At 44.7% G+C, this 17,190-nt stretch overlaps 1 protein-coding gene across 1 annotated transcript in view; it reads left to right on the forward strand.

The window, feature by feature from the left end:
* The first annotated feature begins 2,204 nt into the window (after window positions 1–2,204).
* abat (4-aminobutyrate aminotransferase) overlaps window positions 2,205–17,190 on the forward strand; it is a 76,853-nt gene continuing 61,867 nt past the window's right edge. Inside the window, exon 1 of the mRNA XM_090197877.1 lies at window positions 2,205–2,945. The gene's annotated coding sequence lies outside the window, so the exon portion shown is untranslated. The remainder of the gene's footprint in view (window positions 2,946–17,190) is intronic.

The raw sequence follows: 17,190 nt of genomic DNA on the forward strand, positions 1-17,190 counted from the left end.
CAGCTACTCTTCCTGTGGTTTATTATGGATCCCCATTAGTTCCTGCCAGGGCAGCAGCTACTCTTCCTGGGGTTTATTATGGATCCCCATTAGTTCCTGCCAGGGCAGCAGCTACTCTTACTGGGGTTTATTATGGATCCCCATTAGTTCCTGCCAGGGCAGCAGCTACTCTTACTGGGGTTTATTATGGATCCCCATTAGTTCCTGCCAGGGCAGCAGCTACTCTTACTGGGGTTTATTATGGATCCCCATTAGTTCCTGCCAAGGCAGCAGCTACTCTTCCTGGGGTTTATTATGGATCGTCATTAGTTCCTGCCAGGGCAGCAGCTACTCCTCCTGGGGTTTATTATGGATCCCCATTAGTTCCTGCCAGGGCAGCAGCTACTCTTACTGGGGTTTATTATGGATCCCCATTAGTTCCTGCCAAGGCAGCAGCTACTCTTCCTGGGGTTTATTATGGATCCCCAGTAGTTCCTGCCAAGGCAGCAGCTACTCTTCCTGGGGTTTATTATGGATCGTCATTAGTTCCTGTCAAGGCAGCAGCTACTCTTCCTGGGGTTTATTATGGATCCCCATTAGTTCCTGCCAAGGCAGCAGCTACTCTTCCTGGGGTTTATTATGGATCCTCATTAGTTCCTGTCAAGGCAGCAGCTACTCTTCCTGGGGTTTATTATGGATCCTCATTAGTTCCTGTCAAGGCAGCAGCTACTCTTCCTGGGGTTTATTATGGATCCCCATTAGTTCCTGCCAAGGCAGCAGCTACTCTTCCTGGGGTTTATTATGGATCCCCATTAGTTCCTGCCAAGGCAGCAGCTACTCTTCCTGGGGTTTATTATGGATCCCCATTAGTTCCTGCCAAGGCAGCAGCTACTCTTCCTGGGGTTTATTATGGATCCTCATTAGTTCCTGCCAAGGCAGCAGCTACTCTTCATGGGGTCTAGCCTTTTGGTTAGAGCCTTTTGTAAGTAAGCATTTCCCTGTAAGGTCTACTACACCACGTGACGAATAAACTTTGATTTGATTTGACCTGCTTTTTAAATCTGTTTTTACTGCTGCATCAGTTACTTGATGTGGAATAGAGTTCCATGTAGTCATGGCTCTATGTAGTACTGTGGAATAGAGTTCCATGTAGTCATGGCTCTATGTAGTACTGTGGAATAGAGTTCCATGTAGTCACGACTCTATGTAGTACTGTGGAATAGAGTTCCATGTAGTCATGGCTCTATGTACTACTGTGGAATAGAGTTCCATGTAGTCATGGCTCTATGTAGTACTGTGGAATAGAGTTCCATGTAGTCATGGCTCTATGTAGTACTGTGGAATAGAGTTCCATGTAGTCATGGCTCTATGTAGTACTGTGGAATAGAGTTCCATGTAGTCATGGCTCTATGTAGTACTGTGGAATAGAGTTCCATGTAGTCACGGCTCTATGTAGTACTGTGGAATAGAGTTCCATGTAGTCACGGCTCTATGTAGTACTGTGGAATAGAGTTCCATGTAGTCACGGCTCTATGTAGTACTGTGGAATAGAGTTCCATGTAGTCAAGGCTCTATGTAGTACTGTGGAATAGAGTTCCATGTAGTCATGGCTCTATGTAGTACTGTGGAATAGAGTTCCATGTAGTCATGGCTCTATGTAGTACTGTGGAATAGAGTTCCATGTAGTCATGGCTCTATGTAGTACTGTGGAATAGAGTTCCATGTTGTCATGACTCTATGTAGTACTGTGGAATAGAGTTCCTTGTAGTCATGACTCTATGTAGTACTGTGGAATAGAGTTCCATGTAGTCAGAATTTTATTTGTACTTATTTAACCTTTATTTAACAAGGCAAGTCAGTTAAGAACACATTCTTATTTACAATGACGGCCTACCAAAATGCCTCCTGCAGGGGATGGGAGCTGGGATTAAAAATAAATGAAATTAAATGAAATTAAATATATCACAAAACACGCATCACGACAAGAGAGACAACACAACACTGCATAGAGACCTAATACGACAACATAGCATGGCAGCAACACATGACAGACAACAACATGGTAGCAGCACAAAACAAGGTACAAACATTATTGTGCACAGCCAACAGCACAAAGGGCAAGAAGGTAGAGACAACAATACATCACACAAAGCAGCCACAACTGTCAGTAAGAGTGTCCATGATTGAGTCTTTGAATAAAGAGATTGAGATAAAAAAAACTGTTCAGTTTGAGTGTTTGTTGCAGCTCGTTCCAGTCGCTAGCTGCAGTGAACTGAAAAGACGAGCGACCAGGGATGTGTGTGCTTTGGGGACCTTTAACAGAATGTGACTGTCAGAACGTGTGGGGGATGAGGGCTGCAGTAGATATCGGGAGAGTGAAGCCTAGGGTGTCATCTGAAAAGCTGTCAATAGGCTACTGTAGCCAGTCACTTATTCGGAAAATGTTGATACGCGTCATGAATGATTGACTAGGAGCAAAGGTATTTCGGTCACATTCATTTAAACTAGGTTGTTATACGGCATGCTCTCTGAGACTCTGACATAATCCGTGTATGAGTCCAATATAACGTTTCCTAGTTGTATCATTGAGTGGATCGTGTTTAGCCAGTCCGCTACATTGACACTGTTCTGTCAAACTGATACTTCGTGAACGTAGATGTCGTGATTCGCTTCGATGAATCGTCTGGAGTTCCGCTGAACTGTGATGTCACGTCGCTCATTGGCCAGTATTAGTTCCTTTTGACTACTTCGGCTTCTGCTATTGGCTGAGCCGCAGTCAGCCTGCCCGTGGACCCGCCTCCTCCCAGCAAAACGGACAGATTCTGATTGATAATTTAAAGGCAGTCTTTCTGTTCATCCTTCCAGTGCGCGTCTCCACCGTTTTTACACAAAGTGTTTCAGCCAGCCAGTCTTACCGCACGACCCAAGCGGACACCAAGCTCCCAGCGGTACCGGGTGAAGCCTCGGTGAGTTCCCCTATGCGCTGTCATCTGTCTGTGTCTCTCGCTCTCTCTCTCTCTCTCTCACACACACACACACACAAACCACCAAATAACTATACACACACTAGGACGCACAGACATGTGACAAATCGAACCCACCGCGCTAGCTGTTATATGGCTCATAAAGACGCTTTTCAGTCGTCTTTGCAAGACACATCTGCACTTAGTTAACAATGACTCTGGACACTTTCTGTCTTGACGTGCGCGCGTTCGCCTTTATTCTAGTTAGCAATACAATACAAAACAATACAGTAGAGTAGGTAGTAGGTATTCTAGCTAATGAACAGGTCAACGGCGCCGCCAGATAGGCCACTAGTCTATATAACGTCACTACACTGTAGCGCTGCGGTCCTTTGCAGCCTAGAGATTAGATGGTCATTTCGCATTGTGTCGCTTTTTAATTCTGCCTTCTTAGTAGTCTGCTGCAGACAGACAGACAGACAGACAGACAGACTCAATTCTTCTTGCCTGTTCTCTGCGGAAGGGATCCAGACTGATCCAGTCGGAACCGGTTCGTGATGCACTAGGCCACAGTTGTTGTGCAACAGCGCAGTGCTCTTCTGATAGCGCCCAGTGGCAGGCAGTTTATTCTGGTTCTAAAAGCAGCTAGGATTGATTTGCATAATAAAAGACGGTAACACTTTTACTTTACGGCTTTACAGATACCTATTATCTCTTAGTCCTGAGCTTGCAGGTATAGTCCCGTATAATGAATAACAAGAACTACTTGTATGGCATCTCTGTGTAATGCATCATGATGTGGTTACAATGCATCGTAAGGATGTCAATTGGACAAGTTGTGCTTTAGACAGGTGTCATTAGGGACTCTGATGTTTTTGAACCTGTCAGGTTACTATAGGTCACAGCCTAGACCATGTGGGTGGGGATGTTGTTGTGGGATCACTGGCTCCGTGGAGGCTTCCGTACAAAACCACTTCAACTTCTGACAGCAGGTATGTGTTCCCAAATGGCACCTTGCCTATATTCCCTATTTTAGTGCACTACTTTAGCCTCATAGGCCCTGGTCAAAAGTAGTGCACTATATAGGGAATTGGGTGCCATTGGAAATGCACACCATATCTCTTACAAATGAACCAGCGCTCTCCAAGTCCTTAGAGAGACAGATGGGGACAGACTGTGTGGGAAGGAATAGAGTAGACTGAACTTCCCAGGGTTGGTCTGGAGGAACTGAGTTGAACCTGCAGTGCTGTTGATCTAGCACCTTTTAACAGAGAGTCATGTAACGTCAATGTTACACAATGATCACAACACTGGAGACACCACTCTGAGAGCTCTGTCTTTATGGGGGGGGGGGGGGGGGGGACAATGATCACAACACCGTAGACACCACTCTGAGAGCTCTGTCTTTATGGGGGAGGGGGGGACAATGATCACAGCACCGTAGACACCACTCTGAGAGCTCTGTCTTTATGGGGGGGGGGGGGGACAATGATCACAACACCGTAGACACCACTCTGAGAGCTCTGTCTTTATGGGGGGGGGGGGGGGGACAATGATCACAACACCGTAGACACCACTCTGAGAGCTCTGTCTTTATGGGGGGGGGGGGGGGGACAATGATCACAACACCGTAGACACCACTCTGAGAGCTCTGTCTTTATGGGGGGGGGGAGACAATGATCACAACACCGGAGACACCACTCTGAGAGCTCTGTCTTTATGGGGGGGGGGGGGGGACAATGATCACAACACCGTAGACACCACTCTGAGAGCTCTGTCTTTATGGGGGGGGGGGGGGACAATGATCACAACACCGTAGACACCACTCTGAGAGCTCTGTCTTTATGGGGGGGGGGGACGGACAATGATCACAACACCGTAGACACCACTCTGAGAGCTCTGTCTTTATGGGGGGGGGGGACAATGATCACAACACCGTAGACACCACTCTGAGAGCTCTGTCTTTATGGGGGGGGGGGGGGGGGGGACAATGATCACAACACCGAAGACACCACTCTGAGAGCTCTGTCTTTATGGGGGGGGGGGGGGGGGGCAATGATCACAACACCGTAGACACCACTCTGAGAGCTCTGTCTTTATGGGGGAGGGGGGGACAATGATCACAACACTGTAGACACCACACTCTGAGAGCTCTGTCTTTATGGGGGGGGGGACAATGATCACAACACCGGAGACACCACTCTGAGAGCTCTGTCTTTATGGGGGGGGGGACAATGATCACAACACCGTAGACACCACTCTGAGAGCTTTGTCTTTATGGGAGGGGGGGGGGGACAATGATCACAACACCGTAGACACCACTCTGAGAGCTTTGTCTTTATGGGAGGGGGGGGGGGACAATGATCACAACACCGTAGACACCACTCTGAGAGCTCTGTCTTTATGGGGGGGGGGGGGGGGACAATGATCACAACACCGTAGACACCACTCTGAGAGCTCTGTCTTTATGGGGAAGGGAGGTATACCGTAAACAGGCTTCAGTTTCAATGAAATATCTTACTCTCTCTCTCTGTGTGTTGTCAAACCTCTCTGTTCAGTATTTCTATCTGCAGTGTTCCATAATAATAACCCCCACCCCACTGTAGCAGTGATTACACAACACTAGACTTACTGTGTCAGTGAACTCTCCCAGGACCGTTCCTATAGTTACAGTGGTCTCTCCCAGGACCGTTCCTATAGTTACAGTGACCTCTCCCAGGACCGTTCCTATAGTTACAGTGACCTCTCCCAGGACCGTTCCTATAGTTACAGTGACCTCTCCCAGGACCGTTCCTATAGTTACAGTGACCTCTCCCAGGACCGTTCCTATAGTTACAGTGACCTCTCCCAGGACTGTTCCTATAGTTACAGTGACCTCTCCCAGGACCGTTCCTATAGTTACAGTGGTCTCTCCCAGGACCGTTCCTATAGTTACAGTGGTCTCTCCCAGGACCGTTCCTATAGTTACAGTGACCTCTCCCAGGACTGTTCCTATAGTTACAGTGACCTCTCCCAGGACCGTTCCTATAGTTACAGTGGTCTCTCCCAGGACCGTTCCTATAGTTACAGTGGTCTCCCCCAGGACCGTTCCTATAGTTACAGTGACCTCTCCCAGGACCGTTCCTATAGTTACAGTGGTCTCTCCCAGGACCGTTCCTATAGTTACAGTGACCTCCCCCAGGACCGTTCCTATAGTTACAGTGACCTCTCCCAGGACCGTTCCTATAGTTACAGTGGTCTCTCCCAGGACCGTTCCTATAGTTACAGTGGTCTCTCCCAGGACCGTTCCTATAGTTGCAGTGGTCTCTCCCAGGACCGTTCCTATAGTTACAGTGGTCTCCCCCAGGACCGTTTCTATAGTTACAGTGGTCTCTCCCAGGACCGTTAATATAGTTACAGTGGTCTCTCCCCGGACCGTTCCTATAGTTACAGTGGTCTTTCCCAGGACCGTTCCTATAGTTACAGTGGTCTCTCCCCGGACCGTTCCTATAGTTACAGTGGTCTTTCCCAGGACCGTTCCTATAGTTACAGTGACCTCTCCCAGGACCGTTCCTATAGTTACAGTGACCTCTCCCAGGACCGTTCCTATAGTTACAGTGACCTCTCCCAGGACCGTTCCTATAGTTACAGTGACCTCTCCCAGGACCGTTCCTATAGTTACAGTGACCTCTCCCAGGACCGTTCCTATAGTTACAGTGGTCTCTCCCAGGACCGTTCCTATAGTTACAGTGACCTCTCCCAGGACCGTTCCTATAGTTACAGTGGTCTCTCCCAGGACCGTTCCTATAGTTACAGTGACCTCTCCCAGGACCGTTCCTATAGTTACAGTGACCTCTCCCAGGACCGTTCCTATAGTTACAGTGACCTCTCCCAGGACCGTTCCTATAGTTACAGTGACCTCTCCCAGGACCGTTCCTATAGTTACAGTGACCTCTCCCAGGACTGTTCCTATAGTTACAGTGACCTCTCCCAGGACCGTTCCTATAGTTACAGTGGTCTCTCCCAGGACCGTTCCTATAGTTACAGTGGTCTCTCCCAGGACCGTTCCTATAGTTACAGTGGTCTCCCCCAGGACCGTTCCTATAGTTACAGTGACCTCTCCCAGGACCGTTCCTATAGTTACAGTGATCTCTCCCACGACCGTTCCTATAGTTACAGTGACCTCTCCCAGGACCGTTCCTATAGTTACAGTGGTCTCTCCCAGGACCGTTCCTATAGTTACAGTGGTCTCTCCCAGGACCGTTCCTATAGTTGCAGTGGTCTCTCCCAGGACCGTTCCTATAGTTACAGTGGTCTCCCCCAGGACCGTTTCTATAGTTACAGTGGTCTCTCCCAGGACCGTTCCTATAGTTACAGTGGTCTCTCCCCGGACCGTTCCTATAGTTACAGTGGTCTTTCCCAGGACCGTTCCTATAGTTACAGTGGTCTCTCCCAGGACCGTTCCTATAGTTACAGTGACCTCTCCCAGGACCGTTCCTATAGTTACAGTGACCTCTCCCAGGACCGTTCCTATAGTTACAGTGACCTCTCCCAGGACCGTTCCTATAGTTACAGTGGTCTCCCCCAGGACCGTTCCTATAGTTACAGGTTGTTGTTGTGGTCCAATCCATCACATTTAATTTGATAAAGCCCTTTTCTTACATCCGGAGTTATCACAAAGTGCTTAACAGGTGGTTGTTGTGTTAATCACCGACACAGGGGATTCGGGTGGAGTGGTGTGGTCCTGTGGCGTGGCGTTTAGCTAGTTGGAGAGAACTAACCTTTTAACAGCAGCTTTTCTCATCACCACGGGTGTGTTTTGAAGGACAAGCCTCAACCCAGAAACATCCGTGTGTGTGTGTGTGTGTGTGTGTGTGTGTTTGTGGTGTGTGTGTGTGTGGCCTCATTTGCATCATTTTGCATTCCAACTCTTGCACAAGCCCAGTCTGAGTTACAGCAGTCGACTTGATTGTGTTTTGGATCATTGTCTTGCTGTGTAAACCAGCTGTGCTTCGTCTTCAGCTCAAAGACAGCTGGCCTGATATTCTCCTGTAGAATTATCTGATACAGAGCAGTATACATGGTTCCCCCCCCCTCAGAATTACACTGACTGACTACCTGATTGTTATGATCATTTAACCTCTGACCTTTAGGCTGCACAGCGCTAACGCTAAAAGTGACAGTTGAATATAGTTCCATGACATCATCTTTGGCACGGCCCCTGTGGAGGTACTGCAACATCTATACACCCGACGTGTATTCAGATCTACCGAGGCAGAACAGGACAGAGGGAGAGTGCAGGGTGTATGAAAAGCCTGAGCTAGTTAACCTATTTCTGAGAGGCCAGATACAAGATTCCTCTACTGTAGTTCCTGTTACGTCATGTTGTTTGACTAGTATACACTCTCTGGTGCTGAAGTCCACAGGACAGACAGTCTCTGGTGCTGAAGTCCACAGGACAGACAGTCTCTGGTGCTGAAGTCCACAGGACAGACCGTCTCTGGTGCTGAAGTCCACAGGACAGACCGTCTCTGGTGCTGAAGTCCACAGGACAGACAGTCTCTGGTACTGAAGTCCACAGGACAGACAGTCTCTGGTGCTGAAGTCCACAGGACAGACAGTCTCTGGTGCTGAAGTCCACAGGACAGACAGTCTCTGGTGCTGAAGTCCACAGGACAGACAGTCTCTGGTGCTGAAGTCCACAGGACAGACAGTCTCTGGTGCTGAAGTCCACAGGACAGACAGTCTCTGGTGCTGAAGTCCACAGGACAGACAGTCTCTGGTGCTGAAGTCCACAGGACAGACAGTCTCTGGTGCTGAAGTCCACAGGACAGACAGTCTCTGGTGCTGAAGTCCACAGGACAGACAGTCTCTGGTGCTGAAGTCCACAGGACAGACAGTCTCTGGTGCTGAAGTCCACAGGACACACCGTCTCTGGTGCTGAAGTCCACAGGACACACCGTCTCTGGTGCTGAAGTCCACAGGACAGACAGTCTCTGGTGCTGAAGTCCACAGGACACACCGTCTCTGGTGCTGAAGTCCACAGGACAGACCGTCTCTGGTGCTGAAGTCCACAGGACAGACAGTCTCTGGTGCTGAAGTCCACAGGACAGACAGTCTCTGGTGCTGAAGTCCACAGGACAGACAGTCTCTGGTGCTGAAGTCCACAGGACAGACCGTCTCTGGTGCTGAAGTCCACAGGACAGACCGTCTCTGGTGCTGAAGTCCACAGGACAGACAGTCTCTGGTGCTGAAGTCCACAGGACAGACAGTCTCTGGTGCTGAAGTCCACAGGACAGACAGTCTCTGGTGCTGAAGTCCACAGGACAGACAGTCTCTAGTGCTGAAGTCCACAGGACAGACAGTCTCTGGTGCTGAAGTCCACAGGACAGACAGTCTCTGGTGCTGAAGTCCACAGGACAGACAGTCTCTGGTGCTGAAGTCCACAGTGTTCAGTCCTATACAGTCAGCCTGTCCTACAGTGTTCAGTCCTATACAGTCAGCCTGTCCTACAGTGTTCAGTCCTGTACAGTCAGCCTGTCCTACAGTGTTCAGTCCTCTACAGTCAGCCTGTCCTACAGTGTTCAGTCCTATACAGTCAGCCTGTCCTTTACAGTCAGCCTGTCCTACAGTGTTCAGTCCTATACAGTCAGCCTGTCCTACAGTGTCCAGTCCTGTACAGTCAGCCTGTCCTACAGTGTTCAGTCCTCTACAGTCAGCCTGTCCTACAGTGTTCAGTCCTCTACAGACAGCATGTCCTACAGTGTTCAGTCAGCCTGTCCTACAGTGTTCAGTCCTATACAGTCAGCCTGTCCTTTACAGTCAGCCTGTCCTACAGTGTTCAGTCCTATACAGTCAGCCTGTCCTACAGTGTCCAGTCCTGTACAGTCAGCCTGTCCTACAGTGTCCAGTCCTGTACAGTCAGCCTGTCCTACAGTGTTCAGTCCTTTACAGTCAGCCTGTCCTACAGTGTTCAGTCCTCTACAGACAGCCTGTCCTACAGTGTTCAGTCCTCTACAGTCAGCCTGTCCTACAGTGTTCAGTCCTGTACAGTCAGCCTGTCCTACAGTGTTCAGTCCTCTACAGTCAGCCTGTCCTACAGTGTTCAGTCCTCTACAGTCAGCCTGTCCTACAGTGTTCAGTCCTTTACAGTCAGCCTGTCCTACAGTGTTCAGTCCTCTACAGTCAGCCTGTCCTACAGTGTTCAGTCCTGTACAGTCAGCCTGTCCTACAGTGTTCAGTCAGCCTGTCCTACAGTGTTCAGTCCTCTACAGTCAGCCTGTCCTACAGTGTTCAGTCCTGTACAGTCAGCCTGTCCTACAGTGTTCAGGGGGGGGGGGGGGGGGGGATTTTCGCATCATTTTGGACTAAGAAGCATTTTCAATGGAGGATGTATATTGAAGTAGGTTTAATCTGTGTCCTGAAAACAGGTCCCTCAGTATTCCGCTTGTCACCCAGGCTATGTCCTCGTTTTATAACGACACCCAGGCTATGACCTCGTGTTATAACGACACCCAGGCTATGTCCTCGTGTTATAACGACACCCAGGCTATGTCCTCGTGTTATAGCGACACCCAGGCTATGTCCTCGTGTTATAACGACACCCAGGTTACGTCCTCGTGTTATACAGATAGAGGACGCAGGTGTTCAAGCCAGATTCATTCATGAATGTCTTTCTGCTTTTGTGTGTCATTCATTCTCCATTCTCGCTAAACACTGGACTCTCTGACTGACTGAGAACCGAGCCAAAATGTGTGTGTGTGTGTGTGTGTGTGTGTGTGTGTGTGTGTGTGTGTGTGTGTGTGTGTGTGTGTGTGTGTGTGTGTGTGTGTGTGTGTGTCAGCCCTCTGCTCAGTGACAGAATGAAGTGGAGACCCCTGATGAATAATGATCAGTTCAGTTTTATAACAGAGAGAGGAAAGACCTGGAGACTGGCTTCTCTGTTAACATGGAGAGGTGAGAGAGGAAAGACCTGGAGACTGGCTTCTCTGTTAACATGGAGAGGTGAGAGAGGAAAGACCTGGAGACTGGCTTCTCTGTTAACATGGAGAGAGGAAAGACCTGGAGACTGGCTTCTCTGTTAACATGGAGAGAGTAAAGACCTGGAGACTGGCTTCTCTGTTAACATGGAGAGGTGAGAGAGTAAAGACCTGGAGACTGGCTTCTCTGTTAACATGGAGAGAGTAAAGACCTGGAGACTGGCTTCTCTGTTAACATGGAGAGAGTAAAGACCTGGAGACTGGCTTCTCTGTTAACATGGAGAGAGGAAAGACCTGGAGACTGGCTTCTCTGTTAACATGGAGAGAGGAAAGACCTGGAGACTGGCTTCTCTGTTAACATGGAGAGAGGAAAGACCTGGAGACTGGCTTCTCTGTTAACATGGAGAGGTGAGAGAGGAAAGACCTGGAGACTGGCTTCTCTGTTAACATGGAGAGGTGAGAGAGTAAAGACCTGGAGACTGGCTTCTCTGTTAACATGGAGAGGTGAGAGAGGAAAGACCTGGAGACTGGCTTCTCTGTTAACATGGAGAGGTGAGAGAGGAAAGACCTGGAGACTGGCTTCTCTGTTAACATGGAGAGGTGAGAGAGGAAATACCTGGAGACTGGCTTCTCTGTTAACATGGAGAGAGTAAAGACCTGGAGACTGGCTTCTCTGTTAACATGGAGAGAGTAAAGACCTGGAGACTGGCTTCTCTGTTAACATGGAGAGAGGAAAGACCTGGAGACTGGCTTCTCTGTTAACATGGAGAGAGTAAAGACCTGGAGACTGGCTTCTCTGTTAACATGGAGAGAGGAAAGACCTGGAGACTGGCTTCTCTGTTAACATGGAGAGGTGGGAGAGGAAAGACCTGGAGACTGGCTTCTCTGTTAACATGGAGAGGTGAGAGAGGAAAGACCTGGAGACTGGCTTCTCTGTTAACATGGAGAGAGGAAAGACCTGGAGACTGGCTTCTCTGTTAACATGGAGAGAGGAAAGACCTGGAGACTAGCTTCTCTGTTAACATGGAGAGAGTAAAGACCTGGAGACTGGCTTCTCTGTTAACATGGAGAGAGTAAAGACCTGGAGACTGGCTTCTCTGTTAACATGGAGAGAGGAAAGACCTGGAGACTGGCTTCTCTGTTAACATGGAGAGAGGAAAGACCTGGAGACTGGCTTCTCTGTTAGTCTCTCTCTGCCTCTCTCCATCCCTCATTATAGTTGACGTAGATTTATACAGTTTATACAACCTGGGGATTTATACAGTTTATACAACCTGGGGATTTATACAGTTAATAGAACCTGGGGATTTATACAGTTAATACAACCTGGGGATTTATACAGTTTATACAACCTGGGGATTTATACAGTTTATACAACCTGGGGATTTATACAGTTTATACAACCTGGGGATTTATACAGTTTATACAACCTGGGGATTTATACAGTTAATACCACCTGGGGATTTATACAGTTTATACAACCTGGGGATTTATACAGTTTATACAACCTGGGGATTTATACAGTTTATACAACCTCGGGATTTATACAGTTAATACAACCTGGGGATTTATACAGTTTATACAACCTGGGGATTTATACAGTTTATACCACCTGGGGATTTATACAGTTTATACAACCTGGGGATTCATACAACCTGGGGATTTATACAGTTTATATAACCTGGGGATTTATACCGTTTATACAACCTGGGGATTTATACAGTTTATACAACCTGGGGATTTATACAGTTTATACAACCTGGGGATTTATACAGTTTATACAACCTGGGGATTTATACAGTTTATACAACCTGGGGATTTATACAGTTTATACAACCTGGGGATTTATACAGTTTATACAACCTGGGGATTTATACAGTTTATACAACCTGGGGATTTATACAGTTAATACCACCTGGGGATTTATACAGTTTATACAACCTGGGGATTTATACAGTTTATACAACCTGGGGATTTATACAGTTTATACAACCTCGGGATTTATACAGTTAATACAACCTGGGGATTTATGCAGTTTATACAACCTGGGGATTTATACAGTTTATACCACCTGGGGATTTATACAGTCTATACAACCTGGGGATTCATACAACCTGGGGATTTATACAGTTTATATAACCTGGGGATTCATACAGTTTATATAACCTGGGGATTTATACAGTTTATACAACCTGGGGATTTATACAGTTTATACCACCTGGGGATTTATACAACCTGGGGATTTATACAGTTTATATAACCTGGGGATTTATACAGTTTATATAACCTGGGGATTTATACAGTTTATACAACCTGGGGATTTATACAGTTTATATAACCTGGGGATTTATACAGTTAATACCACCTGGGGATTTATACCACCTGGGGATTTATACAGTTTATACAACCTGGGGATGTAAACAGTTTATACAACCTGGGGATTTATACCGTTTATACAACCTGGGGATTTATATAGTTTAGAAAACCTGGGGATTTATACAGTTTAAACAACCTGGGGATTTATACAGTTTATACAACCTGGGGATTTATACAGTTTAAACAACCTGGGGATTTATACAGTTTAAACAACCTGGGGATTTATACAGTTTATACCACCTGGGGATTTATACAGTTTATACAACCTGGGGATTTATACAGTTTATACCACCTGGGGATTTATACAGTTTATACAACCTGGGGATTTATACAGTTTAAACAACCTGGGGATTTATACAGTTTATACAACCTGGGGATTTATACAGTTTATACAACCTGGTGATTTATTCAGTTTATACAACCTGATAGGATTTATACAGTTAATACAACCTGGGGATTTATACAGTTTATACAACCTGGGGATTTATACAGTTAATACAACCTAGGGATTTATACAGTTTATACAACCTGGAGATTTATACAGTTTATACCACCTGGGGATTTATACAGTTTATACAACCTGGGGATTTATACAGTTTATACAACCTGGGGATTTATACAGTTTATACCACCTGGGGATTTATACAGTTTATACAACCTGGGGATTTATTCAGTTTATACAACCAGATAGGATTTATACAGTTTATACCACCTGGGGATTTATACAGTTTATACAACCTGGGGATTTATACAGTTTATACCACCTGGGGATTTATACAGTTTATACAACCTGGGGATTTATACAGTTTAAACAACCTGGGGATTTATACAGTTTATACAACCTGGGGATTTATACAGTTTATACAACCTGGTGATTTATTCAGTTTATACAACCTGATAGGATTTATACAGTTAATACAACCTGGGGATTTATACAGTTTATACAACCTGGGGATTTATACAGTTAATACAACCTGGGGATTTATACAGTTTATACAACCTGGGGATTTATACAGTTTATACAACCTGGGGATTTATACAGTTCATACAACCTGGAGATTTATACAGTTTATACCACCTGGGGATTTATACAGTTTATACAACCTGGGGATTTATACAGTTTATACAACCTGGGGATTTATACAGTTTATACCACCTGGGGATTTATACAGTTTATACAACCTGGGGATTTATTCAGTTTATACAACCTGATAGGATTTATACAGTTAATACAACCTGGGGATTTATACAGTTTATACAACCTGGGGATTTATACAGTTTAAACAACCTGGGGATTTATACAGTTTATACAACCTGGGGATTTATACAGTTTATACAACCTGGGGATTTATACAGTTTATACAACCTGGGGATTTATTCAGTTTATACAACCTGATAGGATTTATACAGTTAATACAACCTGGGGATTTATACAGTTTATACAACCTGGGGATTTATACAGTTTATACAACCTGGGGATTTATACAGTTCATACAACCTGGGGATTTATACAGTTTATACAACCTGATAGGATTTATACAGTTAATACAACCTGGGGATTTATACAGTTTATACAACCTGATAGGATTTATACAACCTGGGGATTTATACAGTTTATCCAACCTGGGGATTTATACAGTTTATACAACCTGGGGATTCATACAGTTTATATAACCTGATATGATTTATATAACCTGGGGATTTATACAGTTTATACAACCTGGGGATTTATACAGTTTATACAACCTGGGGATTTATACAGTTTATGCAACCTGGGGATGTATACAGTTTATATAACCTGGGGATTTATACAGTTTATATAACCTGATAGGATTTATATAACCTGGGGATTTATACAGTTTATACAACCTGGGGATTTATACAGTTTATATAACCTGGGGATTTATACAGTTTATATAACCTGATAGGATTTATACAACCTGGGGATTTATACAGTTAATACAACCTGGGGATTTATACAGTTTATATAACCTGGGGATTTATACAGTTTATACAACCTGGGGATTTATACAGTTTATATAACCTGGGGATTTATACAGTTAATACCACCTGGGGATTTATACCACCTGGGGATTTATACAGTTTATACAACCTGGGGATGTAAACAGTTTATACAACCTGGGGATTTATACCGTTTATACAACCTGGGGATTTATATAGTTTACAAAACCTGGGGATTTATACAGTTTAAACAACCTGGGGATTTATACAGTTTAAACAACCTGGGGATGTATACAGTTTATACAACCTGATAGGATTTATACAGGTTAGAAAACCTGGGGCTTTATACAGTTTAAACAACCTGGGGATTTATACAGTTTATACCACCTGGGGATTTATACAGTTTATACAACCTGGGGATTTATACAGTTTATACCACCTGGGGATTTATACAGTTTATACAACCTGGGGATTTATACAGTTTAAACAACCTGGGGATTTATACAGTTTAAACAACCTGGGGATTTATACAGTTTATACCACCTGGGGATTTATACAGTTTATACAACCTGGGGATTTATACAGTTTATACCACCTGGGGATTTATACAGTTTATACAACCTGGGGATTTATACAGTTTAAACAACCTGGGGATTTATACAGTTTATACAACCTGGGGATTTATACAGTTTATACAACCTGGTGATTTATTCAGTTTATACAACCTGATAGGATTTATACAGTTAATACAACCTGGGGATTTATACAGTTTATACAACCTGGGGATTTATACAGTTAATACAACCTGGGGATTTATACAGTTTATACAACCTGGGGATTTATACAGTTTATACAACCTGGGGATTTATACAGTTTATACAACCTGGAGATTTATACAGTTTATACCACCTGGGGATTTATACAGTTTATACAACCTGGGGATTTATACAGTTTATACAACCTGGGGATTTATACAGTTTATACCACCTGGGGATTTATACAGTTTATACAACCTGGGGATTTATTCAGTTTATACAACCTGATAGGATTTATACAGTTAATACAACCTGGGGATTTATACAGTTTATACAACCTGGGGATTTATACAGTTTAAACAACCTGGGGATTTATACAGTTTATACAACCTGGGGATTTATACAGTTTATACAACCTGGGGATTTATACAGTTTATACAACCTGGGGATTTATTCAGTTTATACAACCTGATAGGATTTATACAGTTAATACAACCTGGGGATTTATACAGTTTATACAACCTGGGGATTTATACAGTTTATACAACCTGGGGATTTATACAGTTCATACAACCTGGGGATTTATACAGTTTATACAACCTGATAGGATTTATACAGTTAATACAACCTGGGGATTTATACAGTTTATACAACCTGATAGGATTTATACAACCTGGGGATTTATACAGTTTATCCAACCTGGGGATTTATACAGTTTATACAACCTGGGGATTTATACAGTTTATATAACCTGATATGATTTATATAACCTGGGGATTTATACAGTTTATACAACCTGGGGATTTATACAGTTTATACAACCTGGGGATTTATACAGTTTATGCAACCTGGGGATGTATACAGTTTATATAACCTGGGGATTTATACAGTTTATATAACCTGATAGGATTTATATAACCTGGGGATTTATACAGTTTATACAACCTGGGGATTTATACAGTTTATATAACCTGGGGATTTATACAGTTTATATAACCTGATAGGATTTATACAACCTGGGGATTTATACAGTTAATACAACCTGGGGATTTATACAGTTTATATAACCTGGGGATTTATACAGTTAATACAACCTGGGGATTTATACAGTTTATATAACCTGGGGATTTATACAGTTTATACTACCTGGGGATTTATACAGTTTATACTACCTGGGGATTTATACAGTTTATACAA

This window comes from Oncorhynchus mykiss, chromosome 13 (genome assembly GCF_057628025.1).
Source record: "Oncorhynchus mykiss isolate SJ-2025 chromosome 13, ASM5762802v1, whole genome shotgun sequence".
Classification (NCBI taxonomy): Eukaryota; Metazoa; Chordata; class Actinopteri; order Salmoniformes; family Salmonidae; genus Oncorhynchus; species Oncorhynchus mykiss.